This window comes from Genypterus blacodes, unplaced genomic scaffold, assembly GCF_046128005.1.
Source record: "Genypterus blacodes isolate CSIRO-AG114 ecotype Tasmania unplaced genomic scaffold, CSIRO-AGI_Gbla_v1 ptg000007l_1, whole genome shotgun sequence".
Classification (NCBI taxonomy): domain Eukaryota; kingdom Metazoa; phylum Chordata; class Actinopteri; order Ophidiiformes; family Ophidiidae; genus Genypterus; species Genypterus blacodes.
The window spans coordinates 3,611,676-3,634,977 of NW_027466821.1; the positions used below are offsets into that span (position 1 = coordinate 3,611,676).

The following is a 23,302-nucleotide window of genomic DNA, read 5'->3' on the forward strand; positions in this document are numbered from 1 at the left end:
AGACGAAATGTAATCCTAATGCTTTTGAAGTACCCTGGGTAAATCGTTCATTACCTTGACAAGCCTGTTTATTTCCAATGGCCGAGAACTGCACTGCTATTGGCTCACATTTCACGCATACATGAATTCTCTAGACAGCCCAATAAAGATGACTGATGTGTTTATGGCCCTTCGTGATTTGATCATTGTTCTATAAACAGCGCTGATAAAACAAGAGTCAATAGATTTGCACCATTAACGCACTACTCAGGTGTTTATAGGTATCATTTGGTTTAGCGAGCAGCCACACCGTATTCAGTGAGACGGAACTGGATTCATCATTGAGAAATACAAAAGTAGGTAACGATAGGCCACACAGTTAGAGGCAAGCAGCTGTGGTGAGGGCTGCAGAGGAGGTGATAAGGGGCGTTAATGAGCTGTGGAGCAAGTCGCACCAATAACACTTGTGTTGGTGGATGGGGACAAATGACCACACACTCAGGCACACACATGCAGCCACACACACTTTATATTGGTTTGCCTCGCTCTGTGTGTGTGTGTGTGTGGGATAGGGAAACAGAGGTAGAGGCAGAGGCAGAGGCTAGAAACTTAAGGACAGAGAGAGTCTGTGCTTGTTTGTATGACTTTGGTTGTACTGAGCCTTGATTGTGGAAACAAGTCACAGCTTTTACTGTGAGTGACAGCCAAACAACAAACACACACACACACACACACACACACACACACACACACACACACACACACACACACACACACACACAATGCATTAAACCTCAAGTGCATAAAAAGCTGGCTCCAAACCTCGAACAATTTTAATCAAATGAAATCCAAACCACACAAAAGAACTCTGAAACTCTCCACTTAAGCGCTGTTGTATTGGTTTGCTCAGAGTTGATACAGAGATAAAGTCAACCGACAACTTTGGTGGCCACCCCTCCTCCCACCTTGCCACCGCGTTAGATCAACAGCGGTGTTTTGTCAGCTAGCGAGAGGGACGGCCACCAAAACACCAGAAAACAAACGGGCGTTTGTAAGAATGACAGGTCTCCCCTCTGAGAGGCGTCAAGCCCACCAGAGAGATGCACTTTACCCCTTTCTCACACACACACACTCACAAAAGACATTACTACCCTCTAAAAATCCAGGTTAGGCATTCTTCTCTGATAATAGCTCTTCATTCCATTCCTGTTTTAATACATCAACCCATCTTACAATTGTTCATGCCCTTGCTACTTAGACAAACAATAATCGTGTTGACATTTATCACAACTAAAGACAGAAGTAATTGAGGGCTTAAAATATTACAACCTTAACTGACACCTGCTAGTGCAAAGGTTTAACGTGCAAGACAATTTATTGCGCCGTTAAAAGTTTTACAGGAAAACATTCAGTGAAAACTCCGGAAAGGCAACTTTTAAATTTCCTGAAAGCAACAGACAACTTTCTCTGTTTTCTTTTCTTCTGTCTTTTCTCTCTCTCACTCCCTCTTTGAAAAGTTTGAATCAACACAAAGCCTGTAACCCGAGTGGCTTCCAACCAATCGCTAGGCAGGAATTCAAACGCTGACTCCTCCCTATGGGACACACCTGAACACCCCCGGCCTATCAGGGAGGGCAAACAAACACTAAGCTTGACTCAAACATCCACACACACAATTTGAATAACACAAACTGGCAATGTTTTACAGTAATGTGGCTCGAGTAGTGTGTCAATGATTCCCCTGTTTATTCTGGTTACCCATTGAAACATAATTCATAACCCACTGAGGCAATTAAACATATTCTCTCTCTCATCTTTTTGCCATCTTATCTATTTAATCTATCTGTCTCTGTCCGCGATCCATTAAAACCTTTCACTTTTTCTTGTTGCCCCAACAATAACTTCAATCGTTCTGTTCCCAGTCCAATAAGATGTCAGGCCTCATCTCCCTTTCTCTCCTTTTCTCTCTCTCACGGCAGCTAGTGCCAACATCAGATCGCATATCAGCAGCCTGCAGACACACTGACACATATCCTGTGCAAAAAAAAGAGGGAAATCATCCAGTTACTGTCGAAAAAATCACTCAGATGATAACTCCATCGGCGCAACATCGAACATCAGAACGGCACAAGCCAACTATGCAGAAATAAACGACCAACGGAAAGAGCAGATTAGCGAGAGAAGGAAATGAGGGAGAAACATCTCAGGGACTGGAGAGTGAATTACACAAAAAAATGTCTCAGAACAGCAATCAGTGAATCTGCCCCTCTACAAAGAGAAACCCAGTAATTTTTTATAGCACTCAATATCACCATTCTGTCATCATCTTAAAATCATTTTAAGTGGTAATCTTGCTTTATTTTTGTGTGTCAGTTTCAGCTTATGGGCATACTGAGCTGTTTATAAAGTTAACCACGTTGTCCTTTGTACTGAAGAGTCTGCAGGGAAACTGCCAAGGAGGGGTGAAATACATTGCAGGACGGAGCAAAGCAGCATGCAGACCGATAACGCAGATTTACATCTTCCCACAGAGATGATGTGTGTTGGGAACTTTGGCCATGACCCGGTGGTCATTTTAAATGCAGACATGGGCAAACTAGGGGTAGATGATTAACCACAGGAATGCAAGAGGCAGCAGGTTAACAGATATGGCAAAGAAAAAGAGAGAAGAGGGAGAGCGAGAGAGAGATTTATGGGTTCCAAGAAAGAGCAAGATCTGTAAAGCTGTATAGCACCAGGCACCTGCAGTATTTTATGTCATGGAAAAAATTGCGGGTTCAAACATTTTTCACATCAAAGAAATCATAAATTCGTACTCTTTGCCGATGTGATTTCCAGAGGAGTAATTCTGCTGAATCATGGCCAATCTTACAATCTGCAAACTATAAACAGGTAGCTTCCTATCTCAATAATCGCAAGCTGTGATTCCCCTCTCATACTCTGTGAACCAGCACTCGGCAGGAGCGAGATTCTATCTGCAATCAGTCATCTGATGGTGTGTGTGTGTGTGTGTGTAATACATTTGCTCGTATCTGTAAGTGCTCGGTGAAAGCCCCTCTCGTCTCCCATCGGAAAAATGTATTCTCAGGTACGCCCCTCTGTCTGATCAAAGTGTTGGAAGGAGAGCTTTGGACACTCACGCCGACATTGTTGCGCACAGATAAAATTGATAGACACACAGGCTGTCTGGCCATTGGGTAGGGCTGAAGTTTTGGAAAAGAGAGAGAAATACAGACAGACAGAGAGTGAGGGAGGAAGAGAATTATATACTGTATGTTGTTTTATATATCTGTAAGATAAGGGAAATCCAAACAAAGCCATGAAGTATTGCAGGGAGAGAGTATTTCACTTTCAAATCGTAATGCAAGAGGCTGATTAACTGCAGCTGAACAGTGTGTGTGTGGGTGCATTTGTGTCTATACATCATCAGGCCAACATACACATACGTATGCAGCTGCTCCAGGCTAATTCCCAAGCAACACCTGCAGCACTACATGAGGTCCAACAAGTTGTAGACCTCCCCCTCTTCCCCCCTCTTCCTCCTCTCTTCCCCTCTTCTTCCTCCTCTACGCGAGTGGGATTAGCTCTTATTCTCTTTATCAATCTCTCTCTCTTTCATAGACGAAAGAGTGGCAGCAGGCACACAAAAGACTCCTTTGACCCCAAAAAGAAGAGGTGTATGTGTGTGTGTGTGTGTGTGAGTATGTGCGTGTGTGTGTGTGTGTGGGTATGCGCTGAAGCTGTCAGAAGGATAACATCCCCACTACAGCCGGAGAACAGGTGGGATAACAACCAGACAAGAGTGGCTGAACGAGGATCAGAGGCGGAAATATTTGGGTCAATTCACTGAGCAAGCTTGCCTACAGCAAAAATATACTAGACATGCACTGTTACAGAACTGACAGTAGATAGGGAGTCACTAGCAGTAACATGAGTTAATAGAACCAAGATTTATATAGTTCCTATACCAACTTTTAGCTCCAGCTACAGGATGGGTACGTGGTTCAGGAATGGCTGAGCACATAGTTCCCTGGTTAGTTCCGAGAACAGTAGCTCAAAACCTAAGGTCCAAAAGCCTATAAGATTGCCATGCTAGAAATGTTTTCTAATTTCAACAGAACTGTCAACAAACTATCCACGAGAAGCATTTGTTTGGCTGCTGGACTCAATCGATTGCCAGTAGATGTTTCCAGATTTTTATTTTGCTATCATGATATGAACAACATCCTTCACATACAGTAACATGTGCCTTTCCTGAGGAATGCCGAGGCTCTGTCCCGAGAAACGGCCCACGCGTTGTGGCATCACAGCCTGAAACCTTTGGCTTGTCGCATTGGGGGAATCCAGAACCCAGCACTGCTGGATCAACCTTTCCTCCACCCTCACCTTTTGGTAGAATAGCCTTTCACAAGCCCTCCACAAGTGCCCTTAGTGGCTGTACTTAAGCAGAGCACTCAGGGGCATCGAGTGCCAGGCCAAGAACCAACCCGGCTAGAATATCTATGTCCCATTTAGGATCCCTGGGAGAGACGGGTGGAAAGAATAGGTGCACTGTTCCTGGCCAGACAATACTAAACGAGCCTGGATGAGGAGGCCAGACAATGCAAAACGAGCCTCAAAATGAACGCCAGGCTTGTCTGACTGCCTGAGGGTGGACTGCCATTAGCGCTCTTTAGCTCATCTCATGATAGGTTACCGCCAGAAAAAAAGGTGATCAATCAGGGAGGACAGAAGGCATCAGGCTTATTGTTGTGACAATGTTTCTGACGATAGAATCATCAGTCGGCATTACGCATCACGTTTTGTCGGACAACGAGATGGAGATGACACCCTGGGGACAGAGAAAAGTGGGAGAAGGGGGTGAGAAACGGAGCAAGATAGGGAGAGAAGGAGAGAGGTGGAAACAGGATTAGCCCATTTAACCTCTGAAACCAAATGAGAGAGTGATTGCTAAGACTTTGATCAGTAAATTAGGAAGGTGTCATGTGGCGTTGACTCTGCCTTTCCCGGATAAACTCAACAACAACTTTGCAGTGTGTACAGCATAATCAGTCATCAGTCAATCATCATAGACAAATAGCTCTCCAAATGTGCAGGAAATCGAGGACATTCCAAGATCGTTCTCCTGTGCTTTCATAATTGATGTTAAAATGCAGCTAAATTCACTTAGCAGCTTTAGCATTTCCATTTGAGCACTCAGTATTTTAGCTGTGTCAGCCTCGCGCTCTCTCTCCTAAGCAGACTAATGAAGTTAAAGCCCTCCACTTCCTCTTATTAGAGGTTCAAAGGGTCACAGTTTCCAGGTGTCATGTGGCTCCATTTTCAACAGATGATGTCACAGTCTGATTAGTGAGGGATATGCTGAGAAAAATGATCCAGCAACTACTTTGCTGTCTTTGTCAAAGAGTTAATTGAAGATGTCGATTCCAAAATGTCAACAGTTTTGGGTAAACATTTTCACTTTACATTGAGTTTGAAGATCATAATCGAAGACAAATCGTGTTAAAAGACAGAATTACCTAAACTACAGTTCCTGGAGATGTTTTACAGTACATCAGATGGTGTAATCTCTCTCCAAGAACTAATGGAGGTAGTTTGTGAGGTGAACATTGCTGATGTTTCAGACATAAGCATCCCCGCCCCAAACAGGAAGACAACAGATATTTCTTGACACTGGGAAACACTGAGAAGATGAAAACCTCAACCCAACTGTCTCATCATTGAATTCCATAATTATTACAAAAAGCCATCTGCAGCACCCTTCAGCTCTTTACTTTCTGGCATTGTTGTCACTTGCTCTAATTTCTACAATCATTATGGTACCTGAGGCTGGAATGCATGCAAGGAACTCACAGAAGGATCTGCACACAGTGGTTTTGGATAAAGCGCTTCCTAATTTAGTTACAAAGAGACCACCAAGTGAAAACCGAACATAAGACAAACCCATTTCAGGGCACTACTCCTCCAGCACAAGTCCAGACATGACCATCACCTCCAGGATGTAACCATTATCCATGACAACATGTGAAAATAAAACAAGCATCATTCCCTGTCAGAGCTGGAAGATGAAAAGAAGCTCACATATATGTCAAAACTGCTGACATTTAACACTTTTTTTAGGCTTTTAGGACACACAAGCAGATAAAGACCATCACCCTCACACACCCAGCACCTTTACAATAGTATAATTTGAATTATACTGCAATAAAGGCAGTAAATTGAAAACATACACCTCAATACAATACAAATGTATTATAAGTACTGTGTGCCACAAAATCCTTACAGGATAGTTGTAGTACTACTTTTAGTGTATCACCATGATGAGTAGTCCTTTCTGCTGTGTGTGTATGTGTGTGTGTGGTCCACTGATTAGTATTAGCAGAATTAGGTCTTTTTTCAAGGAATCACAGAGAGGTGAAGAGTCAAACGGTCCATTCTCTGTTTCTGAACGGAGAATCACTCGACTATAACCTCACACACACATGAATATGCGCGCACGCGCTCAGATACACACACACACACGCACACACACGGACACAATCGAAAGAAAGACCAGCTTAGGCACCAGTCCGTCATGCTCTGCTGCTCCTTACAGACAATAACCCCAAGAATGCACACTCTCTCTCTCATACACACACACACACACACACACACACACACACACGCACACACACACACACACACACACAGAAAACACACAAACACACACACACACACACTGAAAAAACAATCTCGCACGTTTTCACATTTCCAGCTCCCCATACATACACATACGTAAACACAACCAGACACGGATGCACGTTGCATGCATTTAATGACACACAGCTCCTCCCTTTGTGCATTAACTTTCCAGCATTGATCCCGTTTGATAAGCTCGCGGCGGACAAATAGTTGGTTTGATGGGAACACAGACTGATCAAAAGCCTCCTCACAGGTCGGCCTGCCCTGCTCTCTTAAGAGCTACCCAGCCATGAATGGCCTAATACGACCCAAGTATCCATTACACTGACACCAGACCCTCTCTCTCTCCTCTCTCTGTAGCTCTCTTGCTCTCAGTTGTGTGATGCTCCGTTTATCCTAGCTCTTTCTCACAATTGTGTTAATTCCAATAAAAGCACTTTTAGTAACTTGTGGGTTTTAATGGTCAAAACCCTGATGCAACAACTGCCAATGTGCGGAAAATACATAGAAAGGCAACAGAAAATAGAATTAAAGACATTATTTAAAACCTGAGTTATCAATTAAAATTAAAACTTCTGTCTAAGCTTCAAATCTGCCTTTCTTTCTTTCTCATTCCAATCCTATCTCTACTTTCCTCTCTCTCTCTCTCTCTCTCTGAGGAGGTGTCGGGTTGCAGTTATTGTCGGCCCTGGTTACTGATAAATAGGGTGCCTAGTTACAAGCCGCTGCACGATTGGCTCATTTGAACAAAGCAGGGTAGGAGGAGGAAAAGAAAGAGAGAAGAAATAGGGGTCGCCCCAGGAAACCGTGAGACTTGTGTCAATTTGAAAAAGAGGGCCAAGCCGACTGTCCAGACATTCGTGTGTGTGGGTGTCTGTCCGTGTAGTTGTTTTCGCAGTCCTCACGAGGACAAAGCTTGGGAGACACCGACCCTCCCGACACCCCCTCCATACCCTAGCGACACCTGCTGAATGCCCGCTGAATACCCCTCCCTGCTGGCATTAAGCTGGCACTTCTCCACACTCAATCCCCTTACAAAGGCCGAGGACGGGACATGTCGTTTAGAAAATGTCTCCTCCTGAGGAATCTGCTCTGCTATATGTCGACCTCCTTAAACTAAACCATATCTTTTCCTTTTTCTGCTGACCATTTAAGGCCTTTGGTTGAGGTCAGAATGTTTTACAGTGACTAAAAAGGGGCTGAAGGAAATCAGACATATCCTCCCCTACTTTACATTATAGCCAGTGGCATCTCTGCTTGTCAGCCACTGGATGAAAAGAATACCTGCCATTCCTCACTTTACATCTGCTGTCAACTGGTGGGAAAAGGAGACTGAAACACTGAGACACAGAGTGACGTTTTAAAAAGCAGCTTTCTATAATTGTAGTTTTCATTCCTAATTGGCCAAGGTAAAGCACCCGTGTTACCTCGCTCCCTGTGTTCTCCTGTGGAGTATGCGAGGCCTGGAGGCTCGCTTTCAGACATGTTGTCATCCCCAGGAAGTCTACAGAAACACTGTAAATTGTTAATGTATTAGCCGGATATATGAGGCTGTCAGGGGGACAGTAAAAGCTAATAATTATCGGACAACGTCACTACACAAACCCAGCAGCCAGATTTACACACCGAGGGGGGCTGTAGCTGTCTTCATGCTATGTTTTCTTTTATAAATGTGATGTTTTACACTGATAGTAAACTTAATGTGATTCAGTGTTGGGCTCGCACGTAAGATACAGGCTACTTTGTAACTAACAAAACAGATATTCATGCCATACAAGCCATGGTTACAGCATATCTCTCACTCTCTATCTCTATCTCCCACACTTTACTCACATTTCTGTCAAGGCAAAAAGTGAAGTCAAATGAATGCACTATTACGCATTATTAATATAGTTACATTATCTAAACTAAAATAGGACCATGAAATTGTCCAATGTGTTTACATACTTACAATTACATTATCTAGGTCTGTTTGAGTACAACAAAAATTATGCGGATTTCACGGATTGGAATCAAAGTTTTAATGTGTACAGACTGACTGTTGCCGTCTGCTGCTGTTGCTCAAGTTGGTCATTCAAAACATTGTTGCAATCACTGAGCCATTCATAAAAGCCTTAAGTCATTACATGAGTCAGCCATGGAAGCCAGTCAAGCAGTCAAATTCATTGATTCATTCATGCATTCGGTGCACCGGTTAGTCAGCAAGCAAACCAGCCCCTAAGCAGAAGCAGATAGCCCACTGTTGGATTGGACTCAGTCAGGCTCACCGGCCACCTGGAGCTGCGGGAGACGGCCAACCATTTGATGTTTCTATCCTCCTCTGGCCCTGTGCCTGCGCTGATTCCATCCTTTTATGGATTTAAAACTAAGTTAGTAGTAGTGCCAAAACAGCATTTCAATATCTGCTAAGTTTAATGGATATCAAGCGTGAAAGGTTTAAGATTCAGTTTATCAATAAAAATAGGTAATGGTGGGGGGAAATGTGAGTGTAAGTGTGAGACAGAGAGTAAAACACCAAACATAGAGCACATGCAAGAAAAAAGGTTTTGCGAAGTGTGTGAACGTACTTTGCTCCCTTGACCAAAGAACCACAACAGCCTGCATGCCAATGCATCAGCTATAACGGCACCATTAAAACTACTGAATGGCCGCCGTAACATCACATTTACAAGTCTACTCTCTGCAGTAGCGGCAGCGGGTGAAGTGGCTGTGATGGGGGACTTGCAAAGGTAAAGGGCTCAGGGGGGAGAAAGTGGTGTAACAACGCGGTGCGGTTGAGTGGACGGGAATAATTCCCTCACACCGGGAGATTCTTTGAAGTCAGAAATAGAGGGAATGTGAGGGTAAAAGGAAGGCAGACGCCCCCCGCCTCTTTCCTTTCTCCTCTCTTCTTCCTTCCTCCCTTTTTACGTCTTGGACCTATCCACTCCTACCATTTCTTCCTTCGTATCATAGCCAGAACTCACCCTGTGTTGCCCCCCTCCCTTCTGTCTCCTCTTCTCTTCCAGAGGGTCAAGTAAATGTCAGCGCATTGTATTATGGTGGCGGGACTAATAAGAATGGTGTGATCATGAGTCAGCTTCAGCAGAGAAAGGAGGGAGGACACTGAAACATATCAGTTTCTTTGAAACTCCCACCTTCCATCTAGTGTGTCTCGCTGTGGATCTGCATGTTGGTTTCGACGTCGCTGTTTCCGTCATATAACTCCAAGAAACGTGGGATCCTGTCATCTCAAACTGTGTCGCCTGTCCACTCTCTCTCCCTCTTTGTTCTGCAGCTCACTCGCCCGATCTCTCTCCTCATGCAGGGTGGAGAAACAGGGTAAATTACGACGTGAGCTCAACCTGCAGTGACACGCCTCAACATCACACAGCTACTCGGTGGACCCTCGGAGAGACAAATTTTAATAGTCCTGTGAATTACTGTCTCACCACGCCACCTCAATCAATCACAGATGGGGAAAGTTATGAAAGTGTTCGAAGGGTTGAGTTATGACACGTTTTGATGATTTCCAGAGGAGTGGGGGACGGATAGCGAGCAAGACAGAGGAGGAAGGTCATTGTGATAAGACTGAGGACCACAGGCGCTACACAGTCTATACATGTGGGTGTGTGTGTGTGCATGAGAGAGAGGGTGGGTGCATGAGAAGGAATGTTGTATTAGGCGCGCCAGTTATTTCCAAAGGGAAACTTCCCTAATTCCCTGTATGTTTCCATGTGTATGTCCAGGTTTTCCTCAAAAACTCATTACATGTATGTGTGTAAATGCGCATCTACTGTATATAGTGTAAGTGTGTGTAAGCATGATCACACACGCTCATAAGCAGTGTGTGGTTGTTTCACCGCCTACCTCCCAGGCCATGTCAAGTCATACCTGTTGGAATGTGACTACTAAGTAGGGAAGGAGTGAAACAGACATCAAAGACGTGACTTCCATTCAGCTACAAATGTGTGTGTGCGTGTGTGTTCGCTATCGATTTTGTATTTGTGGCCTACACCACGTAGGAGGTCTCTATAGTTTTCCAAGGGAAAATACAGAACCATACAGCCTTTGCAGAGTTGCAAAAAAAGGGTGTGTGCACTTGTGTGTGTGTTAATTGTGGATATTGCTGAGCTGCACCCACAGCAGTTAGGAGAAATACAAAAGCAGCTTCATCTTCAATTGGCACAGATGTCAGATGAATTTGGCCACAGACGGTTTTATCCGCATGCATACATTTCTTTTACAAATTTAGCACGCAATTGTCATACGGTTGTCATATTGTGTGGGTCTGTTGAGCACGCAGAGGCTCCTATCTGGGGGCGATAGCTTTAGGATTACAGAGATCACAAGATGAAGTGGGAGAGAGAAACAGATATATATGAGGGATAAAAAGTGTCTCCGTTTACGCAATGCTAGAGGAATGCCAGCGTTTGATGCCTACCCATAGCTGCTGTCATCGCTTTAGTAATAATAGGACATTTCCACTTTATCAGCCCTGAAGCCTTTTGGACCCCACTGAGGGGAGGTATGGATGGGAAGTGTGTATGTGAGCAAGTGTGTGTGTGTGTGTGTGTGTGTGTGTGTGGCGAACGGCGACCATTCAAGCTGTAAAAGGTGTTTCTCCTGAGGGTAAACCACAGAAAGTAACCACAGCTCCCCTCTCCTTATGGAAACTGTCTAACAAGGCTGATAAGGCTTGGCTCATATCAGCCATATAAGGGGAAAACCCACATCATAAAAACTCTGGTGGCCTGTGTGTGTGTGTGTGTGCTTGTAGAGAAGGACGCAGGCTGACAGAAGGCATGAAAAGTCTGCTTCAAACTGTATTCCTTTGCCTTGAAACACGCTTTGGAGAGTAAGCACACGCGCATGCATGCACAGGTACACACTATGAGGTCACACAACAGCGCCACAAGTCTCCAGAAGCTATTAACTCACAACAGAGCCGTACAACCAGGGACACTGAGCCTGATTGTGTGGATGCCCAACAACCTTATCTACTGAGAAAATGAGAAAAACAAGGATTTCTTTCTTGTTATCGGCCATCAACAGCCAGATCAGAATTCTCCAGGTCTTGTGATGCAATTCAATTTATCGTTAACATTGGATTAAGTCATCAAGTATCTTTTGTTTTAATGATGCATTTTGGCCTACTGATGTACTGTACTGTTTCTTAAGGAGACAGTACCTAAAAATGTTTTTTTCTCTCAAATGTGCACAATAGTGTTGTTGGACAGTAGAGTTGATCAATGTTTTCTCTGTTGCATATTAAAGCATTGCAAAAGTTTTAAAACACCCTTGTTAATTATAACTGTGAGGTACTGTATATATCGGCATGTGTGTGTTCAAGTTACACATGCCTGCATACATGTTAGAGGAGTGCTAATGTACAAAACAGGTCTGTGTACGTATGTGCGTCAATGCATATATGTGCCACCGTGTCTACTGAAGAGAAACATAACAGTATGGCCTTCTGTGTTTCTGCCTCTTTACATTCCTGCCTTCAGTTTGTCCTCTACATTTAATCCATCCCAACTCAGCAGTGGGCGGCCATTCTGCAGAACCCTGGGAATGTATATATGTATAGGTGTGTGTATATGTGTGCTGATGGATGGGTTAAAGGCCAGCAGTGAGCAGCAGTATGCCAGGCATGGAGGGCCAGCTGTCTGCCCGAGCCCTCAGAAAGGGGACTGACCCATTCCATACATGTTAGAGCTTGGTGGGGGCCGCTGCCGGGCCCCAGGGTATGACAGTGTCACTCCCCACCATCTCATGACCCAGATGCTGTATCAAATATATGGCTGGGGACTCAAAACACTCCACACCCCCGACCCCCAAGCACAAAATTCCAGCGAACCCAGCCCTGTGCCAACAGAAGCACCCTGGATTCATGACACATACATGGCCGGAAGGGGGGGGCATCTCGGTCTCAAAACCTTTCTACAGACCATGACGGGGGAACCTGACTCCATACACACACCTCAGCACCAGAACATCAAAACACAACATTGCAGACATGACAAGGCGTATTATGCTTGTGTGGATTTTGCGACGAATAAACTAACGTGACCTGGCATTTCCTGCTTGCGGTGTCCACTGAAACTCTTGAATCTCCATTGAAATGCCTTGCCCCTTGAGCCCACAATGACATGTGTGACTTCCAACACATCGAGCCAATTGCTACAGTCTAATATCACTTCTTGTGTTGGTTTTGGTGAAAGAAACTACTCTATGGAGATGAGAAGGAACGAGAACGGGATTGTGAAGATAAAATGCAAATGAGGGTCTCACACCTGACTGTCAGCTTTGTGACCTTTTGTTGGTCTGAAGCTTGGGCGTGGTCACCTCAGTCAGACGTGTGAATTCTCTACCTGGTGCGGATTCTTCACCTGAGCTTGCAGCACCATGACATCCTTGAACCTGAATTTCCTCCCTCGGAGAGATGCAAGCCTATAAATCATCATGCTCCACTAGAAGAGAGATTTGGCATTCTCAAGTCACGTTCAGCCGAACACTTAGATTACACACTGTGCAAACAAACAAAATGTCTGGATGAAATGACAGCCAACAAAGACAACAAACAAGGTAAGCAACTATAGATTCAATGTAAATACTGTGTACATCATTATTATCTCTTTGTCTTTCTTCTTCATGCTTCCAAAGAAAGAGGGACATTATCTGCAGCACACAGAAGGTAAGACAGAGCGTTGGTCCAGCTGACCCTGCAGCCCTTTACACAGATAAGACCACCGTTTACAGCCATGAGCCCTCAGCCGTCACAGTCTCAACCCTCTACTTTGTCCACTTAACCCTCTGGGGGCCAAAAGTCAAATCAGCATCACTGGGGTTGTGACCTCTGGACATGCACTGCCTCGCCAAGCAATTTTGTCTCAACCGAACAGAAAGTAGCCTCACTCTGATGCTAAGCTTGCCTCAGGGCCATATTGCAATTGTCACATTATTCATTACCACTATGAATGAAAACAAACATTGAACACAGCACAAACACAGATTTCTCATGGGTCGTGTCGAGAGCAGTTCATCAATTATGAGTCCCTGAAGTATCGATGGCCACAATAACAGGTCAGCTAAATCAAAGTGAAAATCAATTTTGATGTTAGTGGTGCCTTTTCGAAGCAATCCTGTGCAGAAGGTGCGGGCTCAGTTAAGCGAAATGCTAAGCTGAGGACTGTCAGGAGAGTCTGTGGTCAGACAGCGAGGCCGCCATCGGTGTGTGATAGCACTCTGGGAGGGATTAGAGAAGCAGCGTTGGCCAGCAGCCCACATTGTTGCAGTGCCTCAATATCAACACTTTACGTAGGAGGCCACTGAAGGAGCAGGATGAGGGGTGGAGACAACGGGACAGAGGTCATGAAAGCGGAATTAGGTTATGGTCTGCAGTTGCTTTAAGCCAGCTTTTGCTTCCTATCAATGAAAATTCTTAACAAACCGCCTTCCTCCTCCCTTTACCTCTCCTCCCTCCCTACCTGACTTGCCCTCCTTCCTTGCACCTTTTATCACTCCCAACAGACATCAGGAATGAGTGGGAGGCCATTCTTGGCATACATTGCCGCATTTCTGATTGCCCTATGTACACACCGACACACACATACACGCACACAATACACAAGCAGCCCCTCCCTCTAAACCCAGGAGGTAATTCGATTAAGTGTTGCTGAAGGCAGACAGCAACATGTATGTCATTTTCAACCATCACATGGGATGAAAAGAGACAGAGAGAGACATTGTCGTCCGTGGTTAACAAGCACATTTAAGTGATGAGGATGAGCATAAACTCATTTGTTCTCTGCTGATACATCTACATAGACTAATTCTGAATGAAACAACAATTCAACCTAAAACACATTTGGTTTGAAATTGTGATAGTTCACCCTAATACAGTATTTTTATTAGCTGTTACTTCTAAACAGACTCACATATAAATGAGCACATCAATGTTTATGAGTAATAGATGATCATAGTCAAACACATTTTTTTAAGGGATATCAAATGCGGTATTGTATTTGCTCTAAATTTTTGTATTCGTGTCAATTTGACAACTTCCCTCCTCAAGAAAAAAAATCATTTGAAACTTAAAACTGTGCTTTTAAGTCGTGCTGTATAAAAGCAAAAGCCTAAAGGATAAAGGCACCTTTACTTTGATACACGTGTAACTGAAGACATTTTTGGGAAGGTGAGGCAGCTGTTTTTATGTGCTGATATAAAAGGTGGAAAGGATCTTTGTGTGAAACTTGGCCTCCGCACTCCGAGAGGGGGAGGTCAGAACCTGCTGCAGAGTCCGCGTGAGGCGCAACTGTACCTACGCATGCGTGATTATCCAGAGCTTCTAAATGCGTTTGTGCGTGTGTGCAAGCGCGTCGGCTCGTCCAAAATGTAACCAGAGGACGTTACCAGTACAAAGGACGATCTTGACACTGTGTGAAAAGGAAGAGAAAACCCAATACACCTCTGAGCTCTTCCTTCATCTGTGTATCTGTCTCTCCCTGCTCTAAAAGACGAAGCCTCGGGGTCCGAGAAGATATACAAAGTTTCACTCTGCGCATCTAAGTCTGCTCCTTTGAAATACTTACAGAGGTCTAAGCTGCCCCGCCTGTAGGAGCCAAGCGTGACTCGGGTGTGGTGTACGTTTTGCCTGCTAACACTGTACGTGTGTGTGTGTGTATCTGTGTGTGTACTGGGATGGAGAGTGGAGGTGTGAGGTGGGTTGGTGGGGGGCTCTTTTTGTATGAGTGAGGGAAGAAAAAGGCAAAGAAAATCCCAAAATGTGACACTTTGACGTTGCTATCAGAGCAGAGCCGCAGCTGTCAGCGGCTTGTAAGGTGACACCCACAAGGTGACAGCGGCTGGCTGTGATTGACAACATGGGATCCTCGTCTCGCACGTCTCAATCAGTGCTTCCACCGCATTCAGCCAGGGTTCAAGCCCCCGATGGAGGTGAGCCGGCTGGGTGCTGAAGTGCCTCTGAGCAGGACACTGTATCCCACAGAAAAGCTGAGGTTCATCCCTGTGCTTGACCTCCACGGACACACAAATCCCTGCTACCTACGTCACAAAAGCTCACAGTGCATAACTATTGTCCAATAGTCTACGTGCACATTTCTACAAATTTGTTAATTTTGGCCTTCACAAGATTTTACAGCTTTTTAATGTTGAAACATACTTCATCAGTTAGCCTTATTTAAGTTTTAATTCAAAATGTACACAATCTTCTGACCTCAAATAGTGATAAAATTGTGCTATGAATTCTTATATATTTAATATATGCAATATAATGTTTATAAACAAATGTTGCATGGCTTACAATAAAAAACTTTTTTTAATCATTTTATTATACTGTATATATTCATTTATTTTACTCTTTCATCTAACCTGCAATTGTTTTTTCAGTTAATAATAATGCTATTGAAATTCCTTTAAATCCAGTAATAATACGCAGACTATTGCCAGGAATACAGCGGGCGACAAGCACTAAACAGAAGCTTCTCATCAAAAATCATTTGGCGATACTCAAACATGGCTGAGAGACACTTTAGTAACAACTCTAATTGAACTGGGCTGTGGAGCTCCAGACACCACCTGCACTTTCCGCGTGATATCAAATGAACGGTGACAATATCGTTTTTTGGGAAAGTACATTGCTGACTGAAAGAAGATAAGACAGAAAGGGACAACAATTTGAGAGCCGAGCGTGCATCAACAAGTTCACGCACACAAGCTATTAACTGTCATGATTGCACCTGTCACTCTGTGGCTACGGGGGATATGACTAAAACTGACACCTCTGAGAACACAATCTGGCAGGGAATCTTCCTGCCAAGGCCAAGATCAACACTGACAAAGGAGAAGCACGGATCGCAACTGAAGCCTTAATCAGGGTCTTTTGGAGGAAAGGGTAATTAAGCAAAGGTGCCGATTTTCAGGAGAAAAAAAAACCAAAATCTCATTTTAAACTGTAGATATGGACAAATATCATTTTTCAGCATCATATCGTGGCTATTACACTACCCTAACAGACTGAAATGTCTCCAATCTCTTTTGTTTGGCTCTGGATTAAGCCACAGGACTTGAACGTTGAACAGTGTTGGCCTGTTTGTGGCGCTGAACTCAATCCATTTAAGCGGTTTGACATTTCATACTAATGCCTGCATTGTCAGTGCCGGTGCCAAGGCTTAATAGCCGGGTGGATTGTGGGCCAACGCCATACATATAAACGGAGTGCAGAACATGGGGTGAGGGCAGCGCCTTAGTGATGCTGAGGAGATGAGGTTACAGTGGGTGGCAGGATTAGAGCGCAGGTGTGTGTGAGTGTGTGTGTGTCCACACAAAGACTGATGAGAGTTTGAACCTTGAAAATGTTAAAGGGGTGGCGATTATTCCTCTCCTCTTCACTCTCTCTCCATTCCCTTTTGCTTTTCCTTTCACTGTTCACAAAGGCAGCAACAGATGATAATTAGTCAATGAAATTTATGGATGAAAAATCTAATATCTGTGTCTGACAAAATTGTTTAGTTGTAACTTTTTCTAATTATAAAAGCAAGCTTCATTCCTGTTCATTCCTTCTTTGTTATTTCTAAATTTCCAAGTTATATATCAAAAATCAATTATTGACAGTATTCCTATCTCAGCTATAGGAACCTTAGTGCGGTTTCGCTCTAAATCTTGAATTATTATGACCAATTCTAAAAAGCTGCAGAGGTAATTGGCCTCAGCTCCTGCGGGCCAGACTGATGAAAGTTTGTTTTCCTCCGGTCCTTAGTCTAGACTTACAAACAGACAGGGGCTCGAGCTGAGGACCCTCGGGGTAAAGTCTACGTTCTTTTGAGTTGAAAGATTTGAAATGCAGCTAAAGGCAAAGCCACGCTGTAAAAGCAATCAGTTGAATCTTGAGCCTGTTTCTAAAATAAGAAATACTCTAATGTCAGAGCTTAAACAATTTTTTTTAGTCAGATACTAATGCTGATAAGTGAGAAACATCTGGAATAAATCAATTGGGGTTTATCAGTTTGTAATTGTCACCTGGCATGTGACTCAGACGTTTTATAATCAGCAGAGGAACTAAGAGTGTATAAAAACATGTTTTTAAGTTGCAGATATGAGCCATGATGGGGAACCCAGCTGGAATGTTTGAGGTGTGAATACCCAGCGGGCCTCCTCCGGGCTGTCTCCTCTGCCCTCACTTCTCCTCTTTCACCTCCTTCTCCTTCACTGTCACACGTGTCATTTGCTCAGCTTGGATACTGCACCCCTCATCCACCCCCCACCCTCCACCCACACACACACACACACACACACACACACACACACACACACACACACACACACCAATACCCCACCCATGGCCACGGCCACTTAACATTCCAGCAGCTGGTCATCGCGCAGCCCTGACGCATGTAATGTCACACTCGTGAGCCGCTGGCGAGCCGCGATGTTTTGCCTGCCTCCTCGGGGGAGAGCGGGACAAAGACGCGTATTGTCTCCTGTGAGTGAGAGAGAAAGAAAAACGGGAGAAGGAGAGAGGTGTGTCACGTTACACACACCTCCCCTCTTCCAAAGCTGTTGGAGTTTGAGTGGTGAAATCACTGTCCTGAAGCATGTCAACCACAGACACTGTAGACCCGCATGTGTGTGTGAAAGAGAGTGTGTGTCATCAGGCCTGATTCAATCTGCTTTGCCCATCCAAACACACACGCAAAATCTACATTCAACGCTCAAAACCAAACAGACACACACACACACACACACAAGCTCAGGTAAGTGCTATGACTAAAGGACAATGGTTCTGCTCTCGCCAGTTGACCTTGTTCAACCCCCGTCCAAAGCACATGTGTTTACAAACAAACATCACCTCCTTTATATCCCTACAGCAAACAAAATGCATGATGGGAAGAGAGGAAGGGGGATTCAAACCGCTGCAATGCTGAAAGATAAGAAACACTCCTCCAGAGAGATTAAGCTGGTGGGAGCAAAGCTGCAATAAGTGGAAGAAGTGGACAGATTTGGCCGATTCAGACTAAATATATAAAAAGGCTTTGTCAAGATAGAGCATTTTTATACAGTGTAGAGTCTTTGAATTTGGTTATCATTGCTACTGTGATATTGGCATATATGGTTACAAATATGCACAAAAAAAAGATAACTATGATTTACATGTATTTAAATTCATATTTTACCCTTATTGGATAAATATTTTAATGTAATTCATTATGTTCTCTCTGCTCTGATCCATTTACCGCACTTATACAGATATTAATATGATTTTTTCAAAGGTAAGCATAACACAGTGCCAGCAATAAAGCACCCTATAGATACAACACATGTAAGAATTCCCAGTCGGCTAATTCCATTCAGTTTTCACCTCAACAATCCTCCTAAACTCCAGTTAATATCCCTGTACACTTACATCTTACATACCACTTGGCAGATGCTTTCATGTGTCGTGACTTACGAGTGTAATGTGACCTGATCAAAGTGAAAACACCACGAGTGAGTGCTGCAACTTTAGATCCAGTCAAACAGAGTTGTAAATCAAACGGAGCACCGCCCAACTTATCCTACAACCTCCGTGTGGCCACGTCACTACTGACAGCGAACGAGACAGCGTTGTCCTCTCCGGCCTGTAATTGAGCAGACAGACAGCTGTGGAGTCAAACAGTGACCAGACCAGATCACCTGCTATTTACACTTCAAACACACGCTGAAGGCCCCACCCCGAATGGCGAGTCCTCTCCCACTCCCATTTTTATGTTGATTTCTCTGCAAGACAACCTTTTAAAATAGCTTTCAGTTGTCGCGAGCTCACGTCGTCTTTAGTGTCCCACTAAAGACTAAAAGATTCTACTCCTTTGTCCTACAGCTTTAGTAAACACATTTTCATTTCCACTTAATAGCAGTGCGGACAGCTATTAAGAATTAATTAACATCCAATTAAAAACTCTCTCTTAAGACTCTCTCTTTCTTTCTTAGCCACACAGAAGAGAAAGTATCCAGGCAGGTATTAACGTATTAACACACATACAACAAGCCGAGTGACATTGGTACAAACAGGCATGTGTTTAGAGTGTGTGAGTGTGAGTGTGAGTGTGAGTGAAGGAAGGAGTGTAATGTAAAATGTTTCTGTGACTGTTGTGGACAGATTTAGAGCCACACTGCATTCTTAGGGAGTGTCAGAGAAACAGGTGAATAAGCGAGAGGTGAACAGGAGGAGAGAGAGGCCAAGGTGTGTATGAGATGCGGCAGCAGCAGCAGCAGCAGCGGTGGTGGGGTTTAAAACCAGTAATAGCTCAGGAATGAATGGGATTTGCGACTATCAGTTACGGAGAGCAGTGCCGGAGAGCAGTGCCGGAGTGCTGAGGAATGCCAGCATATCATACATACAACACATGAAAAACATATGAGGTGCCGCAAACAGAGCTGAGTGTCAATTTATCTCAGCTACACACACACACACACACACACCCTTTTACTTAAAATTGCAGACTTCTCCTGAACATGGCAGAGTGGGAGTGATCTATACTGAACGATGTAACATAAGATTGTTCCACTTGTGAAAAACGCAGAGAAAAATGCAGAAAATCCCCCATTAAGCTAGTATGGGTATTTGTATTGCAGAGATTTCCCCCTAATATAGCATAACACAATCCACACGCACAGCCTCATCGGCCAACATCTCCCTTTTAACATACACACAAACACACGCAGCCTCTAATTTCCAGGAATGCCCCCAATTCCTTGTGACCTCATCAATCAAGCAGAGGTCACAAGTCGTGTACAGGCAAAGTGCGGGGTCATTTCTCGCTACTGTGAGTGAGTAAAACCCCATGTCCTGCTTTGATCTTGGAGGTGAAAGGCCACATGTGGTCACTGTCTGTCTGTGTTTGTGTGTGTGGATGTGTGTGTGTGTCTCTAACCTAGGCATGAGAGAGGAGTCATTTGTCAGAATATGAAACACAAGATGGATATCAGGAAGGAGGAGTTTCTTTGTCCCCTGACTCATATGGCCAACGTAGAACAAACATGAATTTTGATTTTATATTTACATTTTAAAGTAAACAGATGACGTTGTGTACATCTGAGAGAAGAGAGGGAGTGCAGAAAGAGAGAGAGAGCTTGACGGGAGCAGGAACGTTAAGAAAAGCTGAGGTGTGCAACTCCTTGAACGGTGCTGAGAGGCAAACCAAAGACATGGCAGCTCAGCAAAAGCCCCACAGGTAAAACAAAAGAGGGGGAAGAGATGAAGGTGGGGAAGGAGGGGGCGTGGATGTGAGCGTGTAGCAGCACGCCGTCCCGCTCACTCAAGGTAAAGGAAAAGATCAGAGCCGCGGTGGAAAAAGGAGGATTTCGCATCAATCACTTCTAATAGTTTAAGTAAGGATCTGCTTTGTTGCGTGGCTGAATTATATAACGCATCTCCTAAACTTGCATGCAAGTATTCTACAAATCTAGACGGGTGGAACAAATGAAAGAGCACCAAGGGGAACATGACTGATTGGAACGACATCCTGCCCTGGAGACCCAGACGGAGGAGAAAGAGCGAGCCAGACAGATGGACAGACACACTGAGAAGGAGACAGGCTGTCACGCAGACATTCTTTGAGACTAACCAGGCTAATTCAACAATCCTCACCGTGTCACACGTTACACACGGTGCCTCCTTTTCTTCACAATGAACAACTGTGCGGTTGCCATGTAGGGAATCAGATCAAAATTCTTCAGGCTAATATCAGTTTCTATAACAGACAAACCTCACAAACATCAAAACAAACAATTATACTAAAGCCTCTCCTTTCTTCTCTAATTAGCGGGATCACTGACAGACAAGGCTTAGACGTCACATTAATTTTAGATGGTGAACCTGTATTTCAACTATTTTAACAGTCAATCTATTGTGTAGGATATTTACAGTTGAATTGGCGAGTTCAGGGCTGCTTTCATTTTTATTTTGAAAAATCCCATGCTTTGACGCCAACTAGATGAGTGGCAGTAATGTGCGAGACGTGAACCTACCGCTCCCAATTATCAGAAAATGCCAGATTTAAAAGAAAACGGGATGGAGCTGCGTAACACTATCATGGCTTTCTGCCTCTGTGACGGATCTTGAAAACAGAACAGGAGCAATACGCCGGTGGAAGCTGATGTGTGACAATCGGAAAGAAGAGCTCCTACCAAGGCACAGAGACAAAGAGTGAGAGAGAGCAAGGACAGGTCAAAAAATTTGTTGTGGCTAGCGGAGGGCGTGTGTTCTTGCATATCGCAGACACCATTGATCAAGGCTGTTCAAGGGTTACTGACAAGTTTGTAACTCGGGCATAATAGCCAAGAAAAGAAGCCAAGACACACCTAAGGTAGTTGGAACTGGGTTTCTGCTAATGGATAGAAGCTGTAAAGACAGAAGATGATGAGCTAAAAAAAGGTTGACATTGATCTAATCCTCTTCATATTCCCAAACTGAGAAGACTGCACAGACTGCACTATTTCTGTGCAATAAAAGCAAATCCTACAAACAGAAAACAAAACTGGTGGAGCCAGAGAGACACACAATCACAGAGACTTGTCCCTTAGTGCTTGTTAAGATGCTGTTAGTTCAACAATCCCCTCAGGCCTTCCTCTCCCCGGAGTCTGGGGTCGAGAGGTCACGGCATCAGTGGTAATGGTTACCTAACACTTGACATGAGGGTGAGCCACAAAAAGGGGGAGGATTGGTGCAGCTTCTAGTGTTGTTTACTGTGTATAGGTTCAATTGGGCATGATCATGTTCTTATATATACTGTATATGTGTCGGATTGCGCGTGTGTGTGTGGGTAAGCAAGGACTGCATCTAATGACGAGGTCCAACCCCCTCTGGGACCACCATAAGGTCACTGTTGTCAAGGATACCATAAGAGCTGTCAGCTGTTATTGACAGACCTGAATGCAGCGGCAGTGAATGAGGGCTATATGGCCTGGAACCACTGTGGTCAGCCGCAGCCTCTCCAGAAGCTTTATGGGTAGTCTATAAGAGCCATAACACGGACACTTGGAAGAGGACGGTCTGACTTTTGTTAGAGACAAAGGCAAGGCACATGTCCTTCAGATAAGTCACTTTCAGAGACAAATAGAGGGACAGCTGCTGAAAGATTGACAATGCAGCTTTAAGACTAGCTGAGGATCTAATGTCAATGTCAAGCAAGACGAAAGCCAACGGAGAAGAACATGATCATAAGGCTAGAACACACAAAGTTAAATATGTGTTTGGCACATCATTTTCCAATGTCATTACAATCCAGGGCTTTAGATTAAGCACAAATGTAATTAGACAGATGGGCCTGGGAATGAGAATTTGCCCCCAGTGCGGCCTGGTCCATATCATTTGTATGATGTATGCACTATGCGCAATAGACTGGCATTTCTTGGCATGGTGAGAAACTAAGATGATATGATGACAGGCGAAAGAGAGGGAGAGTTGAGGGGATCTAGCTGGGATGGGAAGTTTGCCCATTTGGGGCTTAGTGTGTTTGTGTGAGCAAGATCAACGGAAAGGGGTAGAATGAAAGAGAGGAGGTTGAGCAATGCAAAGCTGTCAATAGGTGACAGAACAGCTCATCTGTCAGGGTATTAGATTTATCCTGCCTGTCCAACTGCCTGATTAATGCTACAGTATTGT

At 44.2% G+C, this 23,302-nt stretch overlaps 1 protein-coding gene across 3 annotated transcripts in view; it reads right to left on the reverse strand.

The window, feature by feature from the left end:
* celsr1a (cadherin EGF LAG seven-pass G-type receptor 1a) overlaps nucleotides 1-23,302 on the reverse strand; it is a 70,912-nt gene that overhangs the window by 43,072 nt on the left and 4,538 nt on the right. The window lies entirely within an intron of this gene.